At 43.9% G+C, this 9,073-nt stretch overlaps 1 pseudogene; it reads left to right on the forward strand.

The window, feature by feature from the left end:
- The first annotated feature begins 1,986 nt into the window (after nt 1-1,986).
- LOC121437359 lies at nt 1,987-3,041 on the forward strand (annotated as a pseudogene).
- Nucleotides 3,042-9,073: the final 6,032 nt, after the last annotated feature.

The following is a 9,073-nucleotide window of genomic DNA, read 5'->3' on the forward strand; positions in this document are numbered from 1 at the left end:
ATAAGCAACCCAATCAATAGATTCGTTCTAAAAACAGCAGCACTGATCCTCCCTGGTATGCTTGCTTACACATTCCTGCGGCTCGCAGAAGACTTCAGCTGAGGAAATCTCATACAGAGAGTGCGAACGGCCTATTCCTACCCAGCAGACTCTCTTCCCTCAGGGTAGTTACACAGCTGTGTCAGGATTAGCCATTGAACCAAAAACCCACTTCCACTCAACTAGCACAAGTAACAATAGTGTCTATAAACACCAATGGCAAGCCGAAGTATGATAAAACTGAACTCCAGGTTGAGGGACCAATGAGGTTATGGGGCTTACTTAGCGTGAGTGACAGGTTGCTTACAGGAGGGATGGTGACGACAAAGCAGCTACACCAACAGCAAGTCTCACCCCAGCGTGGATGGCAGCTTCCGCATAGCTGAAAAGGCATAGTCTCCTCCACTGGTTAGCGTTGCACTTACTATACACTCTAGCACCTCGTGAGACTCAGAGCCTCTGTGCAATTAGGGCAGAATTACCTTCAAATGGCAGGAGGGCGTGGTGGGAATCACGGGAGAGGGCCCAAGACCCCTCCCGCTACGACTTCACTGAGGGGGCATTAACAGTTAGCGAGCCCAAGCTCTGGGTCTTTTGCAAGTATTCTCACGAAGACGATGGCTACTAAAGAGTTCTAAAGGGACAGCGGGAAAAGTGGGAACTGTTTCTTGTCTAAAGAACAAGGAATGAACCAGATTGGCAGAAACACTCTTCAGAGGCTTTGAGGGAGATTAAAATCACACTACACAGCTGGGCATTTTGGAGGTTCACGTCTTTAATTCCAGAACTCACAAGGCAGAGGTAGGTGAATCCCTGGTCTACAAAGAGAGTTTTCAGGACAGCCACCTCTATATCACTAGAGGTAGAGAACATTAAAGTCCAGTGTAAGGTGCTATATGAAATCAATGGACCCTAATTCTCATTAGCATTATAGTTAGAAAAGATGGAGAAAGGATTGAGCCCCCATCTTCTCAAGTATTGTGTTTCATCTGCAGTGTTAGCCACTTTCTCTCCAAACTCTGTCTGTCCTACCAGATTCTTTTAATATTATAAAACCCACAAGACGTGTGGACCTGTAAAAGACCCTGATTTTTAAAGATTACAAGGAAAATGATGCTAGTCGAATAACAAAAACTGATATGACCTTCCTAGTCTCCTAAACCCCTGAAAAGTTGTGTTGTTTCTCCCAAGAGTACAAGTTGCAGATACAAGCAGAAATCCACTCTCTTCTACCCGTACAGTCAACTTCTCTAAGATGGTGTGTGCAAAGGCCTCTATCAAGAATGTGTCCTTAAAAGAATCAATTAGTATTTGGAAACCAAGTAATACTGACGACTGTGTGTCACAGATTATGCTACAAACTGGAACGTTTTATCGTTCAAGCTAGGATGCCATGAGCCCCCAGAGGTTTACTTTGCTATTAGTTGGTCTATCCTGCCTACTTAAGCCTCAGACCCCTAAACCCACAGTGATGTTATAGGAGCTGATAACCTTTGCAACAATTCAAAATTCAAAATGGTTGCTTCCCTGCCTCACAAATGAAGAAACCAAAGTTCAGAACCATTAGGTAAGCCCCACAAGGTCATGGACCTCAAGTTGTTGTAAGGGACACTACCAGTCTTTTGACGCTACTGTGCAACGTGCTAATTTTGAAAGCACCACTAAGGCATTTAAGGAAGATAAAACCAGCATCTCGATCCTTTGCTTTTAGCGAAACAACTAGTTGAAAGGCTAGGAAAAGGCGATAAACACCTTTGATTTCTCGTTGCTAAATGTCCACTTATGGGTCACCCCCTTCCCCCTCAGCACAATAGGCTGCGTTCTTTTGGAACGCACGCAGATCGGGGTTCTGGTGACTTTATCCGCGTTCGCTCCTCTGTCCTTTCGCTCACCCACCGCCCTACCTGGCAGAACCACCCCCTCCTGTGCCAGGAATGTGCTGCCACTGGCACCATGCCCTACCCATACCCAGCACTAACCCCGGAGCAGAAGAAGGAGCTGTCTGACATCGCTCACCGAATTGTGGCTCCGGGCAAGGGCATCCTGGCGGCAGATGAGTCCACTGGAAGCATTGCTAAGCAGCTGCAGTCCATTGGCACTGAGAACACCGAAGAGAACAGGCGCTTCTACCGCCAGCTACTACTAACTCCTGATGACCGTGTGAACCCCTGCATGAAGGGGGGGGGGTGATCTTCTTCCACGAAACACTCTACCAGAAGGCGGATAATGGACTTCCCTTCCCCCAAGTTATCAAGTCCAAGGGCGGCGTTGTTGGCATTAAGGTAGATAAAAGCGTGGTACCCCTGGCAGGAACCAATGGTGAGACCACCACCCAAGGGCTGGATGGGCTGTCAGAACGCTGTGTCCAGTATAAGAAGGATGGAGCTGACTTTGCCATCATGGAAAATGCCAATGTTCTGGCCCGTTATGCCAGCATCTGCCAGCAGAATGGCATTGTACCCATTGTGGAGCCTGAAATCCTCCCTGACGGCGACCATGACCTAAAGCACTGCCAGTATGTAACTGAGAAGGTACTGGCTGCTGTGTACAAGGCTCTGAGTGACCACCATGTCTTTCTGGAAGGCACACTGCTGAAGCCCAACATGGTCACTCCAGGCCATGCTTGTACCCAGAAATATTCCAATGAGGAGATTGCCATGGCAACTGTCACATCCCTGCGTTGCACAGTGCCCCCTGCTGTCACTGGAGTCACTTTCCTGTCTGGAGGGCAGAGCGAGGAAGAGGCGTCCATCAACCTCAATGCCATCAACAAGTGCCCACTGCTGAAGCCATGGGCCTTGACTTTCTCTTATGGCCTGGCTCTGCAGGCCTCTGCTCTGAAGGCCTGGGGCGGGAAGAAGGAGAACCTGAAGGCTGCTCAGGAGGAATACATCAAGTGAGCCCTGGCCAACAGCCTTGCTTGTCAAGGAAAGTACACCCCAAGTGGTCATTCTGGAGCCGCAGCCAGCGAATCTCTCTTCATCTCTAATCATGCCTACTAAGCAGAGGTGAACTAAGGCTGCCCCATCAACACTTCAGGCCCCCGCCTACCCACTTGCTTTTGAAGAAGGGGCCTTCAGGCTTTCCCATCACTCTTGCTGCCCTTGTGACTGGTGTGGTGTTGTCTGCGAATGCTAATTCTGCCATCCCTTCCAGACCACTGCCAATAAACAACTATTTAAGTGGGAAAAATAAATAAATAAATGTCCACTTATGAAACTTTCTCTTCCTGGCCTCGTCTTGAGCTCTCTGCTGGATGAACTGACTGGCTTGTCTGGCACCATGTAGACATAGTCTATATGTCATAGGGAGAAGGGACCCCTCCTCAAACTTGCAAATGCAATAAACATGACTTTAAACTTCAGGAAATCCGAAACACATGGCGCCCATAACAATGGCATTGGAGAAATTAACAACAGGTTAGAAGAGAGCCAAGCATCTCCAGAAGCATTATATGCATGCGCCACAACTAGCCTCTATCAGAAAACCCTGCAGGGTATTGTAATGATATAGACGACAGGAGGAAAAGGTAGAAGCTAAATAGCTACCTGGTGAGTAGACAAAGACTCAAAGTTCTTTAAAACCTCTAATCTTTAAACCATTCATTGGTTTTGGAAGCTACTCTGCCTCCCAGCATTTTAGTAACATATGTATTAAAATGTGTCAGTCAGCTAATTACTTCAGGGATATGGAAATTAGTAGATTACAGTCTCCGAAGAGGGTTTTATTTATGTAACTGGTGATATGAAGACCTGAACTCAGGCCTTTACTACCCAGGGACTGAGTCACGCAAGAGCCTCCTGTGTGATCTCCCTTATAATGTGTAGTATACAGCCATTGTGACTGCTTGCTTCTGCATCTCTGGACTCAGTCAAATGCAGAGAGAAGATTCAGGAAAAAAAAACATCTGGATCTGCTGCAAGCCTAACAATGTAAATTCATCTCTGGGACTGCCATGGTAGAGAGAAAGAAACAGCTCCTTCAAGTTGTCCTATGACCTCCACACAGGCCCGAGCACTAAATAAGTAGATAGTTTTTAAAAAAATGATCCGAACGTATGGAGTTCTTCTCGTCATCATTCTCTAAACAATGTGTTCTGCCTGCTTCGCTGACATGTTCTTAGGTATTTGAAGTATTGTAGAGATGGGCTGTAGCTGTCTCTTAGTGGGAAAGTACCTACCTAGCAATGCTAAGCCCTGAGTTCTATCCCCAGCACTGCAATTACTCAACCAACCAATCAATCAAATGGAAACAGATAAAGCACACTAGAAGATGAGGGGAAACGATGTCTTTTTATGTGATGGAGTGGAGAATGTGCAGATTGGGGTTTCTGCTCAGGGAGTGAAGGAGTCCTGAAACCAATGATCTGTCTACGGACCAAGGGCCAACGGTATCATGTGTCTCAATCAGAATTCTCTGAAACGCTAGTTCACCCCAAAGTCCTGGACAACAAATGAGATCCAGCCACGCAAGCAACCAGCAGAAAGGACGTACATGACATGTTCTTTCATGTAGCACTTGATCCAGATTCTTCGTAACTCACAGCTGCCCTCACAGCAAGTCCTTCCTGTGAGGATGATAACCACGGCTCTGCTCTATCCATCCCTTCCGCCAGCGTCTTCTCATACTCATAGACACCAACCTGCAGTCCCAACCAGGAAGGGCTTCCTCACAGACCCCTCAACTCCATCTGCTTACTGCTGGCTTCACTCCTGCTCCATGATGCTCCCCGCAAGGGAAACGCCTTAGGCTTTCCTCTGTCCATCGCTAGCTGGAGCCCTGTGGCTCCAGTTGCCTTCCCTCCGACTGCCCTTTCAAGACTGCTCTAGCTGCATCTGTCTTCTGTTGTAAAGGCCAGCAGCGTTTCTCATTTCTGTCCCTCCGTTTAGCAAGCAGGAAGGTGAGCAGTTTTACAGATGGCTCCTTTTTGGTAAATAAACTCGGTTCCCTGAAGGACTATTTCCTAAGCAGCGCTTGCTTCTGGGGCCTATGGTGGCACTAATAAATCGTATGTGACTCAATAAGTACATTCCTTTAAAACTATAACTAATAGCTAAAGGTTTAGGGTGCATTTTTAAAAGCTTGTGAAGCGAGACTCAGTTAAATGTCATATTTGGGCAGCGGTTTGTTTTCTCTTCCCATTTTTTTTTGTATTTGTTTTCCATTTCTCTCATGTTCTGAGGATTCCTGGGGACAGTAACACTTGTAAAATTAGGTTGAAAACAGACGTGACAACATGAATACAACCTATGCATTTGCTGATCCCTGCTGGATATTTCCCAATCTGCTCACACATGGAGCCCAGACCTAATTTACCCAACTCGACTTAACCCTCTGGTAACACAGCCGCAGCATAGGTGCCTTTGACCCAGATCAGCCTTGAGTACTGATCTAGACATATGCTAATTAAGATTTCATTAATGACAAAAAAATATCCTGCCTTTGAGGGATGCCTTGGTGAAACAGGAGGGAGATTAAAAAGACAATTACATTTCTTAAATCACCTCTCTTGTTCTCTGCGAAATATTTTAAGGCTGATTTGGTTCAATTCCACCTTTCAAAAACTCTCACTTGGGGGAAAGTGGGAATAAAAAAAATAATCATTTCTCAAAGCAACTCTAAGCTGTTCTAACAGAGACTCTGCATGCAGAAAGCAAGCAATGTCTCCAGCCCTGCTGTCTGCCTTCCCCCCTCGGCAGCGCCTGAATCACTTCAACCGATGAAAAGGAAAATAGACTCAAATTGTCCCTCCACACAAAAGCTCATCAGAAATTTTGAAAATCGGGTTCTCTATTACAAGCAGATTACTAACCTGGGTTTGATCTTAGCCGAACATCTGGTACTTTTACTTTCAATTGCGGTCTCTGATTCAGTGTCCTGTAGCCAGGCATAGTTTCTAGGGTGCTGTTGGAGGGCATAATCAGCCGGCAGCTGGACACCGTTCCAACGATGGTCATGTTTTTCAACTGTGACATTAGTTGCTACTGGCAATGGATGTTTATTTACTTGCTTACTTATATTAACTTGGATTTCCTCTGCTCCAAAGAGGGTCTCCGACTCCGATATTTAGCTAGGCAAGTGACTGCTCAAATAAGTACACAGTAACAGACTTGGAGGTCTCTATGGCAGGCCATACATAATCACCACAGAATATGAAATTAACCTGCCAGCCCCGTCTTGTCTAATTGATTCCATCACTAACAATGTCAGTGGCAGGCTACACTTCGAGGTCTCAGGGTGAGAAAATACTCATACCCGGCGGAACATCTTGGTGACTTAATTGCCTGTCATACTGCCAAGCCTCCTGTGTGCTATCGGTTTCCACAGCCACAGACTGGAAGAGATAAAGCCCAGTTAATAACCAAGAGTGAATTGATCACCTTGTTCCCCGTCTACAGATCTTTTGAGAAAATTGTAGCGTAATCCTTAGAAAGAATCTGCTCACGGAAGCCAGATTTGAAAGAGAGACCTAAGAGATGATTCTTCGCATTAAAACCTAGATGTGCGCTCGGCACTTTCATTTTAAAAATCCTCTCGTTACTGTTATGAACAAAGAGGAACAGCTCATGCTTGAACACACACAAAACACTGGGATCTATTGAGCGCTGGAAATGTCTTCAGAGTGGTCTGGAAGGAAGCACAGTGGAAATATGGAGGCCACGACGCTAAAGACCAGTGAACAGCCATAAATGATTGTAATAGTGATGGAGAGTCAGGGCTAGGGTTGTAACAAAATGCAATAGTTTATTTTTGAAGCTCTACACATTAAGTCTTATTCCTAGTAATTAAGAAGATGGTGAAATGATATATTAGGATCTCAAAAACATGAGATGAATTTTAAACATACCAATAGTGACTAATTGAAAGTTGACAAGATGCTGACAGAGTTATCATACTTTTCTCAAGATTACAGAAGTTTGCTAGCTTTCATAGCCAAAGGAAATCCCTCATCCAATCTTTTATTTCTGTTTAATAAGTATTTATTAAGAGCCAGCCATCCTCAGGCCTCTGTTTTGCAGAAGTCCCAAAGCCAATTCACTTACGTGCACATCTACTTATTCCCTCATTTGACATATGTGTGAGCACTTTCTATGGGCACATGCTATACTAGGTATCATGCCGGTGCAAAATGCTGAGTGGACTTCAGCTATATATGCTGACTCAGACTCCAATGACCCAAAGGTTTGTCTTGAGCATGTGACCCCTAAGCTGAGTCTTGTCAGATGAGTGGAATATCAGTCAGCTTTGCAAGAGGCTTGACTCCTGTCACAGAGCAGGAAGGCACCGAAGTGAGGTGCAATATAACTATAGCAGGACATGACATCAGAGAAGATTATTTTTGAGAAGGAAGAAATCTGAACACAGAGGGTTTCCACGTGATACTGAAGATTAGATACTTATCTGCAGAACAGTGAAGAAGCTGTTTGGAAGTGGGTTAGGGACAGTTTTTTATGTACCTTAGGGACACAAGATACCAGGATTGTTTAGCAGCAGTGTTGAGAATAGAGGTAGAGATTATGATGTCATAAGCCAGATTCACAAAGACAAATACTGCATGTCTTCACTCACGTATAAAAAAATCTAGATTTTAAAAAAAAAATGAAAATAGAAACTAGACATGGTGATACACACAATGAATTCTAGCACTAGAGATGCAGAAACAGATTTCTCAGAGGCAGAAGCAGGAGGATCTCTGTGAGTTCGTGGCCAGCCTTGTCTACATATGGAGTTCTAGGACAGCCAGGACTACATAAATCATAACCCTGTCTCAAACAGAAAGAAAATGAAGAAGAAAGAGGAAAGAAGGAAGTGAGAAATAGAAGAGAACGTGTGTGGCAAGCAAAAATTGACCAGAGAGAAAGAAAAGAACCAAAAATAGTGGGTAATCCATATGGTAAAAAATATTACATACATATATGAAGAGATCACAACCAACCCATTTATGATTAGTATTACATTAATAAAACCCTTTAAGAAGGAAATGTTAAAAATGAAAGAGTACTTCCACAAAAGTCAGATTTGGTTTTGGTTTTGGTTTCCTGTTCCTTGATTTCCGAATCTCACTTTGCTTTTTGACAGTTTGCTCTTCTAGCTTTTCACTGGCGCCTTGGCTGCTATTGCTTTTTCTGTCACATCTGTTGGTCCTTCGTTTGTCCCCCAGCTCCAGGGCTTCACAGCTCTTGTTAGTTTTTGTAGTGTAACCTTTCCCCAAGTTTGCTAAAGACTCTATAGAATTGGTATAGCTTCTCTGTAAATGTTTAAGAAGACATTCCAAGTGAAATTATCTAGACTCAAGTCTCCTTTTGTGCGGGAGGTTAGAATAGCAATGTTCATTTGTTTTTTAATTCAGAGCTACTCGCATCATCTTTTCCCTCTTCCTTCTCCTGTTCTTCCTCATACTTTTCTGCCTTCTGCTCCATCTCCTCTTCTTTCTTCTCCATGGTGAAGATGTGAATAGGCCCCAGGTCATCACACACACTGAGCAGTGCTGTCTTCTTGCTGAGCTCCACAGCTAGCCCTATCTCTTTCTTGCAGGAGTTTTTTATAGTGTGTATCTGCGAAGAATTTGGTGATTTGCTCAAGTTGCTGAAATTGTTAACTAAATGTTTTCATCACATTCTTGTATTATCACTTGAATATCTCTAGAATATGTCAAGCCACTTACTACTTATATTGCTTATTAATTGGTCTAGTTAGAGCTCTACAAATTTTATTAATGATACCCAAAAGCCAGTCATTGACTCCAATTGTTGTCCTTATTGTTAGTTCTTCCTATTTTTGTCGTCTCCACTTAATCTTTATTATATCCATTTTTCTTCACTGTGTGCTTAATTTGTTCATCTCTTTCTAGACTCTTAAAGGTGAAGCTGAGGTCAACTTGAATCGTTTCTTCTTTTGTAATTATAGATATTTAGTGCTGGAAATTACTCGCTAACTAAAACCCCACTATGTTGCATTTTCATTTAATTGAAACTACTTACTAATTTTTCCTTTGGATTTTTCTTTGACCTTTGGGTTGCATAGAAATGTGTTA

The sequence above is a fragment of the Microtus oregoni genome, unplaced genomic scaffold, assembly GCF_018167655.1.
Source record: "Microtus oregoni isolate MIOR12 unplaced genomic scaffold, Mior012 000052F_001, whole genome shotgun sequence".
NCBI classification, from domain to species: Eukaryota; Metazoa; Chordata; class Mammalia; order Rodentia; family Cricetidae; genus Microtus; species Microtus oregoni.